At 38.9% G+C, this 23,618-nt stretch overlaps 1 protein-coding gene across 2 annotated transcripts in view; it reads right to left on the reverse strand.

The window, feature by feature from the left end:
• The window catches only part of LOC119503022 (zinc fingers and homeoboxes protein 2-like), a 129,289-nt gene extending 113,782 nt beyond the window's left edge, over positions 1-15,507 (reverse strand). The window contains exon 1 of one of the 2 annotated variants that reach the window (XM_037794453.1): positions 14,622-15,506. The gene's annotated coding sequence lies outside the window, so the exon portion shown is untranslated. Of the gene's footprint in view, positions 1-14,621 lie in introns of both variants that reach the window. The other variant, XM_037794454.1, reaches the window with a different exon arrangement.
• Between the last annotated feature and the right edge of the window lie 8,111 nt (positions 15,508-23,618).

Consider the following 23,618-nt stretch of genomic DNA (forward strand, 5'->3'; position numbering starts at 1 on the left):
GCTCCATTCAGAGAGTGTCTGTTGCCTCTGCACGGCTCTGAAGATGGCGACAGCTGAGCCGGCGGCTCGTAGCTAACGTTGCTAACAACGGTATCAGGTAGGCTTAACTCCTCTATATCTTTACATAGCTAATAGTTGTTTGATGCTATGCTATGCACAATGACCTAATACAACCAGAGATATTGAAGTGATAACGGTACAAACAGTATGGCCAACCTGGTCTCATGGGAAGACGTATAAATAGCACAACATTTGAAGGACGTTCTGCATGTTACGGTTGGGTGATGTGGAGAACATCAAATATCACAATATCGATATTGCAACGATAACGTAGGGTTGACTTTTGGTGCTTTCACTAAATATTTACAACATATTTTAACGAGATTTTTGATAAATAATCATCAGTAATGTGGACATAATGACTGAGTGGGAAAAGGCAAATAATAGAAGAGCTAGAACAGTTTGGTAAGTTCAGAAAATTACATCACAGTTACTGTAATGCAGCCTTTAAAACCAGGAAAAGACAATATTTATACCGGATTACAATATTACGATATCCAGAATCTAAGACAATATCAAGTCTCATATCACGATATTGATATAACAGCCCTACAGCGTGTCATGATAATGTATTTTAGGCAGATTTCTGTGGTCTCACAGTATATATACAGTATATAATAACTCATGTGATTGTCTCGCCACTCTGCTAACCCGTTCATTAGCGGCTAAGTTTGAGTTGCTGTCAAACACAAACACAGACAGGAAGTAGAAAATGGGCCGAGGCAGATTCAGAGAAAGAGTCTCTCGCCTATAAACTGGGAACCAGCTGGCAAAACACTGGAAACACTGGAAACACTGGAAACACTGGAAACACGTGAATGAGAATCATCAGCCTTAAAAGACCTGCAGCTGAAGTTCTCTTGAGCCAGGCAGCATCGCGGCGTCCTCTCCCTGAGGAGTTTATGACGAGACGAGCCCGTGGCGTTAGCGGGCGGCCCCCAGGTGTGAACACGAGGAAACATATGAATATCAATGAGGAGGCTGATGGGAAAGAGAGAACCGTGCTCCGTAAGCTTTTTCTGGATAAATGAGGGTTTGGAACAAGGTTCAAATTAACGGTCCAGACGAGATGGGAGGGGTGGGGGGGGACTCCAACAAATCACAGTTTCCCTGTCTGGTCACTCATGTGTTGAGTAATTGAGAAACACACGGCGAGCTTTAATGAGAAAATAAGCAGTCGTTTCTCTCTCTTCATGAATAAAAATGACTTCTCTGAGATTTAAGGAAAAATCTAAATAATATAAGCAGCGATAACAAACACACAGCATCTGTTTTTGAAGTGTTTGGCTCTAAATATGAGATGTGACACCCACATTCACCGGATGATTGATGGCATAAAACACAAACTAATTCAGACACTTTTTTAAAGGACATTCAGTAAATTATGTCAAAATGACACTCTTCACAGAGCGAGGCCGGGATTTATTTTAGGAAGGAAATCAGATGATCATTTTCTTCTTTCTCCATCTGCAGAATTGAGTTCTTCAAGTTTTAATCCAGTGTGCACGATTACAGCAGCGACCCCTTTAAAACATAAACTGTCCTCCAGATATTAAATCAGAACTAATGCCGTTAACATGCTTCTCATTCTTAGATATCAATTAGTCAATCGACAGGAAATTAATCTTCTCTGATAGTCGATTAATTGTTTCAGCCAAACTGAGCATTTAGATAACATCTTCAGTTTTAATTCCCAGACGTGACTTACCAGCAGTTTTGTCATTATTACCGTAAACTAATATATATTAAAATAAATTAAAATATTTTATTTTTTTTAATCTGCAGCCATTTTGTTAATCAATTTGACATTTCAGTCAATTTTCCAAGAAATAAAATCCCCTAGGTCAACCTTCAACCTTGAGATTATTCAGAAATGTTAAATATCTCACTAAAGTGTCTTTAATTTCCCTCATATAGCAGTTACAGTATATATATATATATACATATATATATATATATATGCTTTTCTAGATACCCCATTTTTGATCCAAACAGTCTAATTTCTTCTCATATTAAAGGTTTTTTTTCTTTTTCACAAATACGATAGTGTACTATTTTGTATTTATTTATTCATTCATTTTTATTTATTTATTTTTAATCTTGTCTTTTTATTTATTTATTTTGGATTTATTTATTTTTATTGTATGTTCGGATTTTTCAGACTTTTAAAATAGAATCCCTTTCTTAATCATATTAAATAGTTTAAACAAGTTTTTATTTTATTTTACAAATAGTATACTATTTTGCATTCATTTATTTATTTTTATTTTTATTCTTGTCATGTTATTTATTGATGTATTGTTATTTATTTTAAATTTTGTCTTTTTATTGATTTATTTTGGATTTATAGATTTATATTTTATGTTCTGATTTTTCTTGACTTTTTGTGTACATAATATGTCCCTGAATATATCATACAGTCCTCTTTTTAAAAATCACAATAAACAAAGCAAAAAATAAATAAATAAAATACTCATTAAAGTGCTCCTCAAACATGTTTAATAAGGTGTGGAATCCCTTTCTTATCCATATAAAAGAGTTTTCTTTTTTAATTATTTTTTAATAAAAATTTTTTCTTAATTTTAGAAACACAATTTTGTATTTATTCAGTTTCAATATTGTCTTTTTATTTATAATTTTTTATGTATTGTAGGTTCTATTTTGTGTCACTATTTCTTCTGTTAGTTTCTTAAGTTAGAGAAAATAAAAAAATACTCAAAGACTTTTAATAAAGCATGTAATCCTTTTCTTAACCATATTTTATTTTACAAATATGATTCTGTATTTATTTATTTATGTATTTATTTAGAAAAAATATAGTCTTTTTATTTTTATTTTTTTATTTCTTTATTGTAGGTTTTATTTTTTTCATTGTCACTATGTGCTGTTGCAGCAGTATGCAGCAGTGACCCCCATAGAAACACACTAACGGGCTGAAACACTGACTATATGCGCATTTTATGTTATAATCTGCAGAATGTAAGCTTTTATTTAATTCTAACTCTTTATACTGACACCATGTGACCTCCCTGTGTGCCGTTAGTCCTGCTGATGAAGATGAGGGCGGTACTGAACTCCAGATCGATGTTAAGCTGATTGGCCCGGAGGGGAAACAACAGTCAGCGCTCCATAAAGGAGGTGACATATCTGTCAGTGATTGGTCCAGACAGACACCTCATGATGTGGAGGACGACGTGTTTACTGTTGGTGTGTTTATCCGTCACACGGCTCCCTGCAGCGCCGGATGAAGACCAGCTCTCTCTATATACCTCTTCTTTTCTGCACACGACAGAAGTGAAGTCTCACTTTTATTTGCATGTTACATTAATATTAATTAGAGCTCTCAGCTGACAAGCATCCACAAACTGTGTTTTATCTCATCTGCAAAAAAATAACTCATTTGCATTTTTCTTCCTCCTGTCATTGTATTTAACAGACTACATGTTCCGGAGTCATCAGGACGTACAGTAAAACCCTGTTTTCTGCTCTGACCCACGCACGTTTTCCCAAGAAATCAACGCTGATATTTTTGGACTGAAGCTGCCGTGTTGTGCCAGTTCTCAATATCCTAAAATTTAGCCGCCTCCTGCCAAAAAATTTCAAACAATTACAAGCATCCAGTGTTTCCCCCCGGTTATTCTTGGCAGTGTGGAAAAGCCTCTGAAGCAGCACGCCGACCACAAACTCCACCACCATCACCAGGAATATTCCTGTTGTTATGCACATTTTATCCTCACTAATATGATCAGGTGATCATATTGATTAATGGCACAACAGAAGCAATAAAATATCACACAGAAGGAGCCATAATCAGATACCTGATCCTTAATAACTAATACAGATGTACTGATTAAATCAGGCACTGATCACAATCAGCCGATTTCACTCGATCAGTGGTCCGGGAATTTGCCAAAACGGAAACCAAATGCAAAATAGAAGAAGGAAATGAATGTGTTTTCACAGCCGGAGACACTTTATGTTGTGTTGTAGATGAAAATAGGAGGATTATTTAATGATGTATGTAGAGTTTCATATGTAGTGCTGAGTGATAAATCAGATTCCAGTCCTCTGAATCACTGACCACATCTCTGATTGTCTGATTAAGCCTGGTGTTGTACTCACTGATCAACCAATAAACAACCAAGCAATTGCTTTTACTTTGGCGGGATGAATGCCATCTACAGAAAAATGGCCTCAAAAATACCAAAAAGCATGAATAAGATGGACGCAGCTTGGTTGAACCATCGACATATTATAAGAACTGGATACCGGAGATGCCCAAGATGACGCATATTCAGTCCAATGAGAATAGCTCGCCTGGCACAAAAAGTTGTCTATCTTCCGGGTTTATTTCCGAGGTATGCGTCACACTGAATATGCGTAGTATTTCTCGGCCCATATAGACTTTACATTGTGATGACATCACAGATTTTTAAATCGCTTTTCTCGGCTCGAGGAAAGTGTAAATATAAAACCTGCATGGATCAAAATTTCTATCTTTTGCGAGAATACCGCGAGCGACCACTTGAAAAATTGGAAGTAAGGCTGGGCATCGGCACCGTATCCAGGTCTTATTATTCATCCATGTGTTGGACTTACAAGAATAACGTCTCATAAATAAACAGCCTGATTTCCTAAATAATTACATTCCCATACAACAAAACTGCGTTAGTCAATTACGTTTCACAGGAACGTATTTGCTACTGGATTATATTTGTATTTGACATATCACAAAGTGTTTAATCAAAGTCAAAGTAAAGGCCTTTACACGCCAGACGAATAACCGACACAATAATATTACTAATGCAAATATTGTATGTATGCCTAGGGCTTTTATTGTGAAAGGTAAGAACAGAAGGAGTGGATCTAATCTGCGCTGCCTTTGTCAAGGTTGAAAGGAGTAATAAAGTTGTCCGTCTTGGTTCGGACTACGGAGTCTCAGTATTTGTGGTTCATAAATATAGGCACAACTCAACTCGTTCCGCGCTCAGAAAAATCAAACTCGTTAAATAAAAGGACGTTGCTTTTTCACCGTGTAATATTAGCGTTGTATGAAAGCACTCATGACAAAAACAACAGTTCGAAAAAAACATACTGATGTGCAAATTAATCGCACGGGGGAAAAAAAAAGTATTTTAACCCAAAACATGATTTTTTCCTGTTGCCTAAACCTTAAGGAATGCAGTTTCGAAAAGGAAAAAGCATCACAAGTGGTGAAAATACTATAATGTTGATATACACGTATGTAGAAAAGTTGATATGAAACGTATTTTTGATTCAGAACCGTCGAGATTCAACATATCAGTGGTTTGCAGAAATGTACAATGCCAACATTTTATTATGGTGATTGGGCTGGTATGACATAAAATTATATTTGTCACTTTTGGGACTCCGTAGCATAGACAGAGATATTAACATGTGCATGGCAGCAGTTTTCATAATGATTGGAATACATTTAAATGTATTTTATTGATAACAATTGAATACAGTTATAAAAATTTACAAAACAATCTCACCTAAATGTCCAATGTCGTTATTCTGCACACACAACATCTATTTCCTGTTTCCTGTCTGTCCGTCCAGGGAGAGGATCCCTCTTCCTGAGGTTTCTAACATTTCTTTCCCCATTAAAGGGGATTTTCCTCCTCTGAATCGAGGGTTTATAAGGACAGAGGGTGTCGTATTCTGTAAAGATGTTAACTCCCGAGGCAAATTTTGTGATTTGTGATATTGGGCTGTATAAATACAGTTCACTTGATAAAAGCCGAGCAGAACAAGAAGAAACGCTCCTTCTAAAAGCCTTTATTGTGTCAGGCGACCGGTTTCCAACTCACATGGTCTGAAATAAAAACAGATTGATTACACTCGGTACACTTTATAGACAATGTTAACTTGGTGTATTGTGCCTGAAGGATGTTTTCATTTGTGCTCGTGAAACTGATTGCCTCTGAAGTCTTTTTTTTTCATATTTCTTCAATAAACTGCTCATATTAACGTCTCCAAGGAACCGCAACCGGCTTCGACTGTCGACTGGAAATGCAGATGCATCACTCACTGCTGATTGGTTCAAATGGACCACAATGAGTGCGGCTGCTTTACAGTTGAAACTCGAGATGAATTAATAACAACTATAGCCTGACTGATACTGATATTTATATAATTGGGTAGCAGGTTATTTTACAGTGTTCAGTTATTGAAGACACCGTTTCTAAATGACCTCACATCTGGTTTGGCATTTCTGTTCTGTAAATTATTGTTACTAATGCTCCTTTCCCACTGGACAAAAACCCCACTAACACCCCAGCCTGTTCGCACAAAAAGTCGCACAAATGCCACGATAATACGCAAGGTGTTTAGCATGGAATAAGTACGCAAATAAATGAAATAAACACCTAATTCACAGAGTTAGATATGAAAAGAAACAGCCATTATACGTGCTCCTCAAAGCCACCAGACTCCATTGACACAGTAATTTTACCTCGCTAATCATCGTAAAACACACTTCATTCAAACTCGACAGAAACTAAATAAAACTCATCAAAACTGTCTTTGTTTGTGTTTTTACTGTTCCAACAATCACCAACTCTGGTTTGGTCAAAATAAACCCTTAATTCAAAGAGTTAGATGTGAAAAGAAACAGCCATTATATGAGCTCTTCAAAGCCACCAGACTCCATTGACAGAAACAGTAATTTTACCTCGATGATGACAAAACAAAACCATCTTTGTTCGTCTTTCCACTGTTCCAACAATCACCAGCTCTGGTTTGAGAGTTTGAAAGAAACACTGAACAAGTAACAGATATAAAAAGGTAACCATCGTAACATTTTCACAGTTTACTAACCCTGTTTTCTGGCGCATTTGTGACGTTGAACGTGACACACCAGAAAAAACAAAAACAGAAAGGCCAGTACAACGGCACGGTATACTCACAATGGGAAAAGAAGTCTATCGCTTATTTAAGCAGGCTTTCATGTGTTTAAAAGACCTGCATACACGTGCTAATTTTGGTGGGAAAAGGGTTTTATTGGCTGAGTGCAGCTGCAATGATTAATTGAATAGTTGTCAACTATTGCATGAATGCCACGATAATGCGCAAGATGTTTAGCGTGCAATAAGTACGCCTCTCTTGATTTCCGCATGTCATTTGTACACCATGTATCCTGTACTCACTGCAATGTAAACACATCCGTAATAAATGCTTAAAAGAGTTAGTGACATAGTATAAAAAGCAAGTTGGGATGGGGAGGTGGACGTGGAAGTGGTCGTACTTATTTGAATCCCCAACCATGACGTTGTCTCTTACCCTAACTAAGTGGTTTTCTTGCCTGAACCTAACTGCAGACGTTTGCGTGGCGAACATATAACATGCAAAAAGCAGCGTACAATTGACACGCAAAAACGCCAAAATGTGTACTCATGATACGCAGAATGTCCGTGACATTCATGACATGTCTTTCGTAGTTGTTTCCGTACGTGTTTTACTTAGTTTACTTACTTATTTTAAACCCAACCATGACATTTTCCCTTACCCTAACTAAGTGGTTTCGTTTGGAGTATAAATGACACACGAAAAGCGACACACGAAAATGCTTAAATGCGTACTCACAACACGCAGAATGTCCGTGCGATGTCGTGGTATTTATACGCCTTCCCGTGAGACCGGGTTGGATTAATCGGTTTGAGTAATTTTTTGAAGAAAAGAACGTCAAAATTCTCTGATTCCAGCTTCTTAAATGTGAATATTTTCTGGTTTCTTTACTCCTCTAAGACAGTAAACTGAATGTCTTTGAGTTGTGGACAAAAAAAACATTTGAGGACGTCATCTTGGGCTTTGGGAAACACTGATTGACATTTTATAGACCAAACAACTAATCGATTAATCGAGAAAATAATCAGCAGATTAATCGACCATGAAAATAATCATTAGTTGCAGCCCTATGGCCGACACGCCGGTATCGATATATATCTGGAATAAGATATCGTCTGTAATATCTAATAACTACAGCAGCTGCAGGGTCATCTCCTGGTTGGCTGATTTAAAAGATGTTTTTATTTTATTTTTAATATCTGCTCTTACAAACTGCTATGTGATTGTTTGAAAAATAAAACTGTCAATTTCCGAAGAACAGGATGTAACAGGAAAATTAGATTGGAAATGAATAACCAAAAGAGTTCAGGGGAAGATATGAATGTTTTGGAGAAGCGGGTCCAAGTTACCGTACATGGGTAAAAAGCCTTTCCACAGCATGAACAAATATTGGTACAGATTATTTGCACATAACTTTTTTTAAAAATTGATTTCACGGCGTGTATTGAAAGCTTCTACACTAGTGCAGGATGTTTGCAGAATATGGTTCAGATTGACTGACTGGAGAAAGAAAATCATCAGAAACATGATATATGCTTCAGATAGACGTCAGATTCTGCAGCGCTGATTTATTAACGGTGATTAAACACCAAAATAAGAGCTCTTTATATGAGTGGAGTTAGATCTGGTCGGACGGGGATCCCCCCCCTTAAAAACGCCCCCTGAACCTCCCAGTCCACGTGGAAGGTGGGTTTGGTCCAACAGCAGCTGTGCAGATCCAATACAGCAAGTGTGTGTGTGCGTGTGTGTGATATAGTGTCCGCCTCTCACACGCACACACACAGTGTTTCTGACCAGCCCGTGCTCTCCAGTGACTCATCACACACACACGAAATCACCGCCACTTCACTTACTCATGCAAAACCTGGCACGCTCGTACTCGCTTTCCCAAACACACAAACACACACACACTATTTCATAAAGCACTGAGAATATCCGCCCGCAGTCACACAGCAGTTCATGAAAAAGGCACGAAATTGATTGTATTGATTCGTGTACATAGACACAAATGTCAAATTTGTTTTCGTGATCTCAGCACAAAATCAATATTGTATGTATTCCACATAATTGTGAACCACAGAAGTATAAAGAGCGGTAAACGCCACGTAGGGAGGAGGTCGGGGGGGAACTAGAGCGTAACTTCCATATTTAAGTTACGCCAGTGTTATTTAAACTCAAACCGCAATGTTTTCCTAAACCTAACTACCGGTAAGTCGTTTTTGTTACGTAACTTCCATACTTAAGTTACGGCACTTCCGGTGTTATTTAAACCCAAACCACCATCTTTCCTCAATATTTTGACATAAAAAAAGTCTGCAAGAGTCCGTCATCAGAGCTGCGCCCATAGCAACGGTCTGTTATACATAGCAACGGTCTGTAACACAGAAATTACAGACCGCGGAACACTGTGATTGTCCAATCAGAATCGAGTATTCAACACAGCCGTGTAATAAGCAAATGTTATAACGTAGCTTCCGTACTTAAGTAACGCCACTTCCTGTGTTATTTAAACTCAAATCACGATATTTTCTTGAACCTAAGTAGTTTTTTCTCACGTAACTTCTGTACTTAAGTAACGCCACTTCCTGTGTTATTTAAACTCAAACTGCAATCTTTTCCTAAACCCCGTCTAAGTAGTTTTTGTCACGTACCTTCCGTACTTAAGTTACGCCACTTGCGGTGTTATTTTAACCCAAAACACAACCTTTTCCTGAACCTAACTAAGTAGTTTTGTTGCCTAAACCTAACCAAATCAATCTATTTCCTAAGCCTAACTATGTAGTTTTTATTTGGAAAAGACTGGATTGTAAATTGACACATGTGTCACGTGTTATTGGACATTCGTAGGAAAAATCCCGAGAAATTTGTGTCTATGGACACGAATCAAATAGACTAAATTTTGTGACTATTTCACAAACAGAAATGTGTGAGTGAAATAAAAACAATACAGAGTGAGTGAAATAGAAATATGTGTGCAGGATGCAGCTGTCATGCAGCTTTCTGCATGTGTGTGTGAAATAAATAGCGGTTACAGCAACAAAGAGCGTGTGTGCTGTTGCGTACTGTGTGAGGTGTGTGTGTTTGTTCCGGCTCGTATAGCTGCCATAAAGCCTCCTGACTGAATGCCACTGAGGGGCAACACAAACTGGGAACACAGAATGGGGTCCATTTCAATCGCCACAAATAATAAAAAAAAACATGCTGCAATTTCCAGCGATAAAAACCAACGATGTGAACAGTCTAAACGGCGAAATAAAAGCTTACTACTGTAGCAGAGAGTGTGAGTGTTTGAGTGAGTGTGTGTGTGGATTGAGGTGACAGGTCAGGTGGTAACAGCAAATCACAGCTGCACTTCCTAGGAACCGGCGAAATGTGTGTGTCAAAGAAATAGCAGCGTGTCAGAGCAGGAAGAGGAAAAGCGAGAGTGTGTGTGTGTGTGTGTGTGTGTGTGTGTGTGTGTGTGTGTGTGTGTGTGTGTGTGTGTGTGTGTGAGTGTGTGTGTGTGTGTGTAGAGGCGAGGAAGGGGAAAGCGCACGAGATCTGTGTGTGTGTTGGCGTTTGTGACGAATAAATAGCAGCCAGAGAGCAGGCGAAGCGAGCGCGCTCTGATTCGGAGACTGGCAGCATGACTGACTGATCCCTGCATCCATATCATAGGATTAAAAAGCCTGACACGGTGGCGATACAATAGCTGCAAAATATGAGACAAAAAAAAAAATCAATGGAAAAGGAAATGTGATTATGAACCAGAACAGGCGAGATAATATTTAAAATAAAAAAAAAAAATCTGACACACTTTTCGACAAGATCCATATAGAGTGCCGGTGGATGTTAACGCTGTCACCGGGCAGTATAGACGACGAAGGAGGGAGGAAGAGGAGGAGCTGCTGCCAAATATGAGCCTCCGAGAGCCAAGACACACTTCAGTCCCACTGTGAGGGATGTGGTGGAGGGTAGAACCTGCCCAAATTCAGTTTACACACCTGTTCGTCTAAATCTCCCCTCTGTACTGTACGTCCTTCAAAACTGGAAGCAGAGAGTCACACGAGGACAGCGAAACAAAAAGTCGACGATATATTCTCCTGACTGGGGGGGTCGTCGTATAGGTCGCTGATGGGCTCCTTTTTCGTTTGCTGCATATGGCCTGAACCGGTTTGGGAGGCACAACTAATTATTCATGATTTTATGTAACAAGATTTGGGTACAAAATTAGGTCGCAGAGCGAACTGAGTGAACTTGGAGAAGGGAAAAGTTTCATCATGAGGAAGACAACTCCTATATTATATACTACCGATGCTAGTCTATATATACACAGACATTAAAATATACGTGTGTCCTTATGCACAGTCTGGGTCAGCACACCATGTAAACCAGTTTGTCTTCATAACAACTGCTAGTTTCTGTAAAATAATAAAAATTAAAAAAACTGCTTTTAAATACAAACCCATTAACAAAATTGCCAATAGTCAATAATCCATTATAAGCAGCCTATATATGCACACTGGTTTCCATATCAACCAGTAGAAAACAGTGGTGTAGTGGTTATTGATGAGGTGGATGATAGGGTTACCGAGAAGGAAGTGGGTATATACTCTATGTACTGTATATTGCTTTTTGACACATTGCACTGACAGTCTGTGCCTTTTTATAGACCAGTTTACTGTAAATACTGGCAGCCTATTTCTGCATAAACCAGATAAAACCAGTCTGCCATTAGGTTTCTTTACAAACCAGTACCATATAGTCTGTGCCTTATATAAACCAGTAAAAACCAGTCTACCATTAAGGTAACTATAACAGCCAGTTTTTATTATAAACCAGTACATTACACACTGACAGTCTGTGCCTTATATAAACCAGTTTACTGTACATACTGGCAGCCTAAACCAGTTAAAACCAGCCTGCCATTATGGTAACTGGCCACCAGTTTCGTAATAAACCAGTACCACAAGTCTATACCTTATACAGTATAAAACAGTTTACTGTACATACTGGCAGCCTGTTTCTGCATAAACCAGTAGAAAACCAGTCTGCCATTGTGGTAACTGACTTTCAAACCAGTATCATACACACTGACAGTCTGTGTCTTATATAAACCAGTTTACTGTACATACTGGCAGCCTATTTCTGCATAAACCAGAAAAAAAAACTGTGCCTTATATACTGTAAAACAGATTAATGTATATACTGGCAACCTAAACCAGTTAAAATCAGTCTGCCATTGTGGTAACTGATAGACAGTTTCTTCATAAACCAGTAGGCTACCATACACACTGACAGCCTGCGCCTTAAATAAAGCAGTTTAAAACCAGTTTACTGTACATACTGGCAACCTATTTCTGCATAAACCAGTAGAAAACCAGTCTGTGCCTTATATAAAACAGATTACTGTATATACTGGCAACCTAAACCAGTTAAAACCAGTCTGCCATTCCGGTAACTGACAGCCAGTTTCTTCATAAACCAGTACCATACACACTGATAGTATGTGCCTTATATTAAACAGTTTAAAACCACAATACTGTACATACTGGCAGACTAAAACCAGTAGAAATCCAGTCTGTAACTGACAGACAGTTTCTTCATAAACCAGTACCATACACACTGACAGTCTGTGCCCTCATTGCCATACAGTATATAAAACAGTTTACTGTACATACAGGCAGCCTAAACCAGTTAAAACCAGTCTGCCATTGTGATAACTGACTGCCAGTTTCACCATACACACTGACAGTATATGTGCCTCATATATATTAAACAGTTTAAAACCAGAATACTGTACATACTGGCATCCTAAACCAGTAGAAAACCAGTCTGTCAACAGGGTAACTGATAGACAGTTTCTTTATAAACCAGTATCATACACACTGACAGTCTGTGCTTTAAATAAAGCAGTTTAAAACCAGTTTACTGTACATAATGGCAACCTAAACCAGTTAAAACCAGTCTGCCATTATGGTAACTGGCCACCAGTTTCTTCATAAACCAGTACCATACACACTGACAGTCTGTGCTTTATATTAAACAGTTTAAAGCCAGTTTACTGTACATACTGGCAGCTTAAACCAGTAGAAAACCAGTCTGCCATTCCAGTAACTGATAGACGGGTTTCTATATAAACCAGTACAATACACACTGACAGTCTTTGCCTTAAATAAAGCAGTTTAAAACCAGTTTACTGTACATACTGGCAACCTAAACCAGTTTACTGTACATAATGGCAACCTAAACCAGTTAAATCCAGTCTGCCATTATGGTAACTGACAGACAGTTTCTTCATAAACCAGTACCATACACACCGACAGTCTGTGCCCTCATTGCCATACAGTATATAAACCAGTTTACTGTACATACAGGCAGCCTAAACCAGTTAAAACCAGTCTGCCATTATGGTAACTGGCTGCCAGTTTCTTTACCATACACCCTGACAGTATCTGTGCTTTATATTAAACAGTTTAAAACCAGTTTACTGTACATACACATAGAGAACCAGTCCACCATTAACTGGCATGAAGTCAACGTCTGTTTACCAACCAGCCCTCTGAACGTTGCTACGTATATCACACTAAACGAGTTAAATAACACGATTAAACAAACTTAACGTGCTTATATTATCTCCATATAAACCAGTTAAAGACGTTAAAACCACAAACAAACGGTCGTTTTTAACGTAAAAACATTAATATCAAACTAATCGGCAGTTGGTGTGTTTTTTTGAATCAGCGACTAACCGTTCAGAATGTACACACCAACGGACCGATTCTATACCGTTAAAAGCGGCTCTAATGTTGAAGACAGTCGGTTAAAACACACAATAAAGGAGTTAAAAACGTTATAATGATATTATCTAGCGGTGTGTTTCTGTTAAAAACCGGTTGTGTGTGCCGTTATAGCAAGCTGTGTGTGTGTGTTTCTATACAGCAGCCCGCTGACGGCGGCGGCTTCACCTCAGATGACCCAACCAGCCAGACTGGCTGTCTGCTAGCTAGCCCCGTTTGAACCGAACATACAGCGGGGCAACAACAACACTTCAACGGACACTACAGACTCAAACTGTCGCTCCTCTCCACCTCCACCACCCACCATCCAAGAAAATACCGGGATAATAGTCTACTCTGCTCGGCTTGGAGGTAGTAGTAGTAGCGCTGACTCGGATGGTGAAGAAGAAGAAGAGAGGAGAGGAGCCAAAACAAATGCGTTTCCCCGACATGAAAGCATCCAGAGAGCCACGTTTGTGCCGCTGTGTTCGGGGGTAACGGTTACCTCTAGAGCGGGTAGCTCCAGCGGGGGTACCCGTCGTTGATTAGGGGGGCTCTTTGGTAGCTCTGCTGGGTAATAATGTGCACTTTCACCGGGGGGGTGGAGGGGGCATCGCAAAAGTTGGGCTTCCAGTAAAAAAAAATGACATTCACTTGTCTGACAACTATCCTCAAAGTTACCTGGTTGTCCAAGTGTTTTTAATGGTTGTTTTTGCCGGCTGATAGCGAGGTGGTTCCCCGCTCAGAGAGGTGTGATGGAGGGGGGTAGTACCAGCAGCGGCAGCAGCAGCGCCAGCAGCCCGGGCAGCAGACACTCACAGGCGGCTAGTCTGGCTCTGTCAACCCGCTCTAATAACTTCACTTTTGCGGTCACTTTTGGTCAAAATTTCTGCCCAGGAGTTAAATAAATAAGAAGTTCCCCTTGTGTCCTACCTGTGTGCGGTGTCTGGTTGCAGGGTGCGACAGCCTGGAAGTTGATTTATTCCCAGATATCCCGAGTGGTGCGGTGCGGGGCGCATATAGCTAGCGCTGGGTACAGTAAAGATTGTAGCATAGCTAACCTAAAGACAACAGTAGAGAGAGGAGAAGGAGAAAAAAAAAAAAACCTCCTCGTTGCTCATAGGGGGGATCGACGACAAAAACCACATGATCTTTTACGTCAGCATATATTTGCATAGGATGCCAAAATTTACGTTTAACGCAGGTTGCAGGTGGACGTGGAAAAATGCACAGAAAAGTTTGATTGTGGTGCAGCAGCAGCTGCAGCAGCAGCCCGGACTGCTGGCTCTGCTGGGCGGGTTGCGGTGGAGAGGAGCAGGCATGATGCAGCCTGGTCCTCCTGGTCCTCCTGTTGCAGACCTGAGCTGCACCGGGCTGCTGGGTCTCACTACTTCCAGCATGGGCTGAATAAACATCACTATAACCCTCCTATATGCTCATATATGCACTTATATCACACCTATATATTTAAGTTTATTATGACTTTATAGTGCGCAGACACTTTTCCACACTGCTTCTGCTGCATTCCTCAATTATAGTTATATATATATATTATGTATATAATTTTTTTTATTTTTTTTTTTACATTATTTATGATTTTCTTTATTTCTGCACAAGCCAATCAAATTGAAAATGTAAATAAAATTAAAAGATATAAAATGTGTTTAAATTTCTTTAATAACACCTGTTTGATCCTGGAGCTGACCTCACAAGGCAGCACTATAACCCTCCTATATGCTCATGTATGCACTTATATCTCACCTGTGGTGCAAGATATTTAACTTTATTATGACTTTATGGTGCGCAAAGACACTTTTCCACACTGCTTCTGCTGCATTCCTCACTTATAGTTTTATATATGTATATAATGTATAGTATTTTTTTAGTTGTTTTTTTTTACAATATTTATGATTTATTTTCTTTCTGCACAAGCCAATCTTCCTGAAAATGTAAATTAAAATTAAAAGATAAAAAAAGTGTTAATTTCTTTAATAACACCTGTTTGATCCTGGAGCTGACCTCACAAACAGCAGCCTGCTCTGCTGCAGCATCACCCTGTCATATTAAATCATCCATCTCTATATATATTTATATATATGATATACATTAGTAGTGATTATAAAGAGAGGAGTGGGAGTGGAAGTATAAGTTTCTCCCGCTTCGACAGATTATTGCTGTGTGTATTTCATCAGGCTCATGTATTTTTGATAAATGGGCTTGTTGTGGTTGATCAGATGCAATAAATGTGGAAACATCCCCACACAGGTCTGTGAAAAGATGACAGAGAGCGACACCTACAGGCACACCTGAGAGCTGCACCCTGCCTCATGGTGAAGGTGGGACTCTTTACTTTATGTTTAGTATTATATACCATAAGTTTATTTGTGATTTCAAGACATTTGTGCAGATTCAATTAACCTTTGACATCTGTGGTGAAGAGAGGGAACAAGCTCTTTTTTATTTATTTTATTATTATTTATTATTATTATTATTATTATTATTATTACTATTATGTTAAATTCATATATATATATATATATATATATATATGAGTGCAATTATGTGAATTATCACCCTTTTTAATTATTTTTTTGTATAATTTTATTTAATTAGTTATTTTATAAACATTTATATATATATATTATATATATATAGACATATATGAGTGCAATTCTGTGACTGACCAACCTTTTTATATTAAAATTATTAAATTGTATTTTTATTGTTATCTGTATTATTTTATTTTGTTATTATTATTTATTTTATTTCTTTATTTTATATATTTGTATATATGTATTTTATATATACAACTCCTCATTAATCACCACAGTTAAATAATCAATATTTTTCATCCACAAGGTCAGAGGCCACGTATAAACTAGTATAAAGTAGTAGTATTAGTAGTAGTAGTAGTAGTTTTAGTCTTACTCCCTCTTATCTATTTTATTTGTCATTATATTTTATCTAATTTACTGTTCTTTTAATCTCTTTTATTGCGTTCATTTTATTTTTTAATATTAGTATTACATTTTAACGTCACACAAATAACTGCACAATATTTGACCAGGTACTAATGATTAATACTTGAATAAATAAATATAATGTATATAATAATAATAATAATAATAATAATGCATATATATAATTACATTTTCATCATGTGTATTAGTCTCAAATAGTTTACATTTGTGCTGTCTTATTATCAGTCATCTACAAGGCACTTTGAGTCGCTATAACCTGAACGAAAGATGCTCTACACTTAAAGTTAAATTAATGCTAAAATAAATTTGATTTTATTATTTTTTCTAATGTACTGTACATTTGGCTTCATTTTTATTTTTCAATATTTTTATAAAATTTGAACATAACTCAAATAAATACACAATCTTTGACCAGGTACTAATATAATAATAATAATGCATACTGTATATAGTTATGTAAAATTACATTCTCTTCATGTGTATATGTGTCTCATATAGTTCACCTTTGTGCTGTCTTATTATCAGTCATCTATAAGACATTTTAAGTCGCTATAACCTGTACGAAAGGTGCTCTAAACATAAAGTTAAATTCATTTGATTTAGTGTCCTGCTCAAGGGCACTGCAGCAGGCCGGTGTCGGGGGCGTGAACCCTAAATTCCCAGAACAGAAGATCTTTTCTCTCCTCAGCAAAGCAACATGGTTTTATGTTGTTTTTATCTGTGGTTTTATTTTATGAATCTTTGTTTCTGGTGTTTTTTGGTTAATTAGGATGGCAGCGCTGTCATTTCTATGTTTTTATGGATGAATAAATTTAAACTTGAGTGTTGAGCGGTGGACCAGGCAGCTTCCCGGATGGTTTCAGATTATCTTGTGATAAAGAATCACATCTTAACATGGTCTGGACCGGCATTCACCCTCTAAAACTAGTTAAAATATCATTCAGTTTCTGCAGCAGGTTTCCATCCTCTGAACCAGGGGACCGTCTGCTAGTCAGGAGTTCATTCACAGTCAAATACACTCAAGCAAACTGCTTATTTTACCACAAAACACACCGTCTTTATGCTCAGATGTGGTGCATTTAGAGGCAAGCTGAGGAAAATGATGCAGGGCCTTTGAAACAGAAACGACGCCACAGCCAGAGCCATCTTTGCAGAAGAGTTGTCTGCAACTGGAAGCTCTTGCCAGCGTCTCCAGAATACACAATCAGGTAATGTTGCCAGGCAAAAGTGCCAGCTCTAGCCAATAAGCAGAGTTTTGGCCAACATTGCTTAGCAACAAAAGTTAAAAACTGAACCACTCAAGGCTTAAAAATAGTCTTTAAAACAGTAATCAACAGCCGTCAGTGTCACAAATTTCTGCAGATAAAAAGCTTCGGGGGCAAGAAGTGCCCTCCTGGAAAACCAAGAAAGTGAAAAGAAAAGTTTGGCTCCTGCTCTGATTCTGCATTAATTAATAACAATTAAAGATCTATTTTTACTCCCTAATACGATGAATCAACACGTTCTCATCCCAACTCGTCAGATACTGATGCTTTTCCCCTGATTGTTTCATATTGACGAGGATAGGTTTACCTTGTGGATAATGGAGAACCCGGTGCGTCTCATACCGACACTAAAGGGGGCCTTGTGCGTCTGTATCTAATGCAGACGACCATGACACATTGTCGCTGTTTGACGCCCTCGGATTGACAACGGGCTGGATGAACGGCTTATAGAACAATGGGTCCCTGGACCCTTCCTACAGAGACGCAAGTACCCAGACTCAAAGGCAACACGATTTCTTGTTGTTTTGTGTCGTTTTGAGTCTCTTTGGGGTCATTTTCTATTTCCCTGTAGTCAGTTTGAGTGCCTTAGTGATTGTTTACATCTCTTTGTGGTCATTTTTCATCTCTTTGTAGTCAGTTTCAGTCTTTGTGGTCTTTTGTATCTCTTTGTAGTTGCTTTGCATCTCGTTGTGGTTGTTTTTCTGTCTCTGTAGTTGTTTTGTGTCTCTTTGATTTTGTACTGTATCTGTTTGTAGTCAGTTTGAGTGGTTATTTATGTCTCTTTGTGGTCATTTTGCATCTTTGTGGTCAGTTTGAGTCTCCTTGTAGTCCTTTAGTATCTCTTCGTAATGGTTTTGTATCTATGTGTAGTGGTTTTGTATCTATGTGTAGTGGTTTTGTATCTCTTTGTAGTTGTTTTGAATCTCTTTGTAGTTGTTTTGAATCTCTTTGTAGTTGTTTTGTATCTATTTGTAGATGTTTTGTATCTCTTTGTAGTTGTTTTGTATCTCTTTGTAGTCCCTTAGTATCTCTTCGTAATGGTTTTGTATCTATGTGTAGTGGTTTTGTATCTATGTGTAGTGGTTTTGTATCTCTTTGTAGTGGTTTTGTATCTCTTTGTAGATGTTTTGTGTCTTTTTGTAGTTGTTTTGTATCTATTTGTAGAAGTTTTGTGTCTTTTTGTAGTTGTTTTGTATCTATTTGTAGAAGTTTTGTATCTCGTTGTAGTCCTCTGGTATCTCTTCATAGTGGTTTTGTATCTCTTTGTAGTTGATTTGTATCTATTTGTGTTGGTTTTGTGTCTATTAGTAGTGGTTTTATGTCTTTTTATGGTAGTTTTGTATCTCTTTGTAGTGGTTTTGTATTTCTTTGTGGTCATTTTGTATCTTTTCGTGGTTGTTTCGTGTCTATTTGTAGTGGTTTTGTGTCTCTTTGTAGTGGTTTATTATCTCTTTGTGGTCATTTTGTGTCTCTTTGTAGTGGTTTTGTGTCTATTTGTAGTGGTTTTGTGTCTATTAGTAGTGGTTTTGTGTCTCTTTGTGGTCATTTTGTATGTCTTTGTACTTGTTTTTGTACTGACTTTCCAAAAAGAAGTCACTCCAAACAGAGGCCCCCTGACCTCTTGGGCCCCTGGGCCTGTAAACCCATTCAGTAGTCTCTCCGTGTCTAAAACATATTCAAAATGGTGACCTCTCACACGGTGAGGAAACAGAGAAAACAGAGTCTCTATGGTGGCCCAGGACATCAAAAAACAGAATTAGAAACAAAGACTCAGCAGAATCAAACCGCAGGAATCACTTATTTTTGTTTTTAATCTCATTCACTCATTACATCATGTGACCATTTGAATTCTGCAGTCCACAACAAAAAAGGGAAAATGTGTGACACATACTGGGAGACAATTTGTATATTATTGTGGTTCAAAATCATATATCTGTAAAAAGAGACATAATAAATAGGGATATCAGAAATACAAAAGAAGGCTTTTATCAGGTTTTCAATCACACAGCGGTCGTGAAAGTTGAATGTAACTGATGTTAACTTTTAAATTGCAAATGGAAAAGTAAAAACAGCACAACATGCTGCAGTCGTGTGGTTTTTCTTTTCTGTCTTGTGACAGCAGCGCTTGCAGCCGCTGGCCTCCTTCCTGCAATTAATCAAATGAAGCCGCCTGAAAAGGAAAAAAAAAACACAAAAGTCATTATTTGGTGTCACAGTTCAGCAAACTGTGGCGGGGTGTCAGTGCCGAGAGGCTGTGGGGGAGGGGAGGCTTTCTCACTGGTTTTAGGTTTTAATAAAACTGTATCTGTAACAGTATAACAGGGAGGTTTGACAAACAAGTAGTCTGGTTATTATTCAGTTTATTGTACCATAAAAACAATATGGTTTAAATACAGGGATTACAATAAAGAAACACAATAAAAACATAAGAAATCACTACAAATTAAAACATAAGGAGGAATATCTGCTGAGATGACCAAACAGGGAGTTAAGAGTTTGTGCAACAGTGCAGAAAAAAACCCTTAAAATACATCACAGAGAGGTTTTTATCATCCAATAAAGACCATCAGAGACGGATCAATAGAAAATGTGTCAGTCTCAATACTAACAGCACTGAGTGAGTGTGTGTGTGCGCGTGTGTGTGTGTGTGTGTTATTAGCTGTTAAAGATGCAGCTCAGAGGGTTTATAGCACAAACATTTTAAACCAATGCATCAGTGAGGAGTTGATGCAGTCATTGATAAATCGCAGTGACTCAGCAACAATTTCACCAGCTGACTCCAAGCTTTTATAACTCACTATGTGTCTCAGAAGACTGTAATGATCTCAGATCTTCTACTTAAGGAAAACAACTAATACCATGATGTAGAAATACTCCGTTACAAGAACCTCCTGTCGTTTTTTTTTCGTGATTTCAACAAAATCTAAACAGTCTTCTAATATTTGGATAAAAAGACTAAAGTGTTCAGTATGCTTGAATCAAAGTAAGTTCAAGGACGTGTCTGACCATGTTTCAAGAGCAGATATAAATACCTGTTCTGAATGGCCTCGTCCTGGCTGCATCCCACGGCCTCCTTGATCTCTCGCCAACAACTCTGCGTCTTTTGTGTGTCTTTGTCGTCTCGACGCCATGAATAAAACAAATGGAGATAACGTAACGCATTTTCAGACAGTCTGTCCTGGAAGACATTCATAGTCAGTGGTAGACTTTCTGAAGGGCAGGGGTAAAAAAATAGCTGCATGTGTTGGAGCACCAGCACACAGAAGGTTTTTAAGCATGTAGAGCACCCTAGAGGGTACTTTATCACGTTTTCTCCACTGGATGGTCACCCTAGAGAGCCCTGCATCACGTTTTCACCACTGGAAGGTCACGCTAGAGGCCCCTGCATCGCGTTTTCTCCACTGGAAGGTCACGCTAGAGGGCCCTGCATCGCGTTTTCTCCACTGGAAGTGATCCCTAGAGCGCCCTGCATCGCATTTTCTCAACTGGGGGGAACCCTAGAGCGCCTTGCATTGTGTTTCCTCCACTGGAGGGTCACCCTAGAGAGCCCTGCATCGCGTTTTCTCCACTGGAGGGTCACCCTAGAGAGCCCTGCATCGCGTTTTTTTCCACTGGAGGGTCACCCTAGAGGGCCACACATCGCGTTTTCTCCACTGGAAGGTCACCCTAGAGGGCCCTGCATCACGTTTTCTCCACTGGAGGGTCATCCTAGAGCGCCTTGCATCACGTTTTCTCCACTGGAAGGGTACTTCATCGCGTTTTCTCCACTGGAAGTGAACCCTAGAGCGCCCTGCATCACGTTTTCTCCACTGGGAGGGAACCCTTAAGCGCCCTGAATCGCGTTTTCTCCACTGGGAGGGAACCCTAGAGGGCACTTCATCATGTTTTCTCCACTGGAAGCGCACCATAGAGGGCCTTGCATCACGTTTTCTCCACTGGAAGGGCATCCTAGAGGGCACTTCATCATGTTTTCTCCACTGGAAGCGCACCATAGAGGGCACTTCATCATGTTTTCTCCACTGGAAGCGCATCCTAGAGGGCCTTGCATCGTGTTTTCTCCACCTGAAGGGCACCCTAGAGGGCCCTTTATCGCTCCCTGCCCCCTCTTGACTTTTCAGAAAGTAAAAATGGAGGTTGGTGGGAATTCGGTCATTGTTCAAGAGATATCCTGTAATGAACTTAACTGTTTGGACATTGTGACCCCGTGGTGGCGCTAGAAATGAAAAGTCAGGCGATCAACAACCTTAATAGGATTTATTCTCTGGGGACTGTGAATTCCTAGATTTAAATGATTTCACTGCGGACCAAACTGTTGTTGTGATCATCTGTATTCAGCGGACATAAATCAATCTGTCAGTGCATATTTTTCATTAAATATTTGGAGATTAGGCGGATCTGAATATTGTTGTTTTGCATCCTGCATGCCACCGAGGAGAACAGTGGTGTGTATGTGTGTGGTTTTTATCACCATCACCATCATAACAGAGCTGTCGCAGACTGGCTGCTGTACTGACTGTAATGTTATACAGTATACATGGAGGTTAGGAGCTCTGGCTCTGGGCCTTCGAGGCAGCGCCGCACTGCTGACATCGACTTTGCTGACTTTGTGTGTCGGCGAGAAAGTCAAAACCTTTTTTCGAGGGTATCAGAGCCAAAACGCCTGAGAGTCTTTGAGAGGTTTTTTGAACATTACAGCATGTAAACATGTTCTAGTAGAAACACAAAATGTAAGTATGAACCTGAAAATGAGCACGATACGGGACCTTTAAAATGTTAAAACAGCTTGCCATACCGGCCTGGTGCTCTGCGGTCCTCATCGGTAGTTTATTCATCATGACGAGGAGGACGAGACACAAACATCATTGTTAATTCAGAGCGAGGCAGAAGTTTATCAGATATTGTGTGAGAGAGAGAGAGAGAGAGAGAGAGAGAGAGAGAGAGAGACGAAGGGTTCATTGTTTTCTGCTATTTACTTGATTTTTATGAACAGGACCTTTTTTCTTTATTATCTCATTATTACTTGACGCTTTGGCAATATTGTCTTTGTTACACTCCCAATAAAAATAAAGCATATTGAATTGAATTGAGAGAGAGTTTTTTCTGCTCGGCTGCCTCGTCTCTGTTTATGTGTTTATTCAGATTCAGAGCTGCTTCGCCTGCTCTGCATAATAACATCCAACTCAAACCTTTGGGCTCATTTACACACAGATGAATGTTTGTAAAGCAACAGTATCGGTACACAGAGGTGAGAGGTGAGGAATCTGGCTGTGAAATCTCATAACTCCCTCCTGTCTTTGAAGGAAAACCTTCATAATTGTGTCCCTGTCGCTCCTGATTTAACTCACCGACGTCCTTGCTGAGATTGGAGGACGACGCCAAAGCGGCTATAATCAATAATTTAATAACAAACACAGCATCTGTCTGTCAAGAATATCACCTCAATGTCTATTTAGTAGCTGCTCTGAAGCTTTCAGTCGTATCACATGATCTTCATCAACATTTTCTAAGGACGTTCTCTACGTGGACTTTGACCAGGATGGACAAGAAGTCCCTCAAGTGCTCAGAAAAAAATGGAGATTTGAAGTGTGACAACTGCTGATGAAGATCATGTGATGGGATCAAAAGCTCCAGAACATCTACTGAACGGATCTTGAGTTGAAATAGTTGTTTTGTCAAGTAGAAGA

This window comes from Sebastes umbrosus, chromosome 15 (assembly GCF_015220745.1).
Source record: "Sebastes umbrosus isolate fSebUmb1 chromosome 15, fSebUmb1.pri, whole genome shotgun sequence".
NCBI lineage: Eukaryota > Metazoa > Chordata > Actinopteri > Perciformes > Sebastidae > Sebastes > Sebastes umbrosus.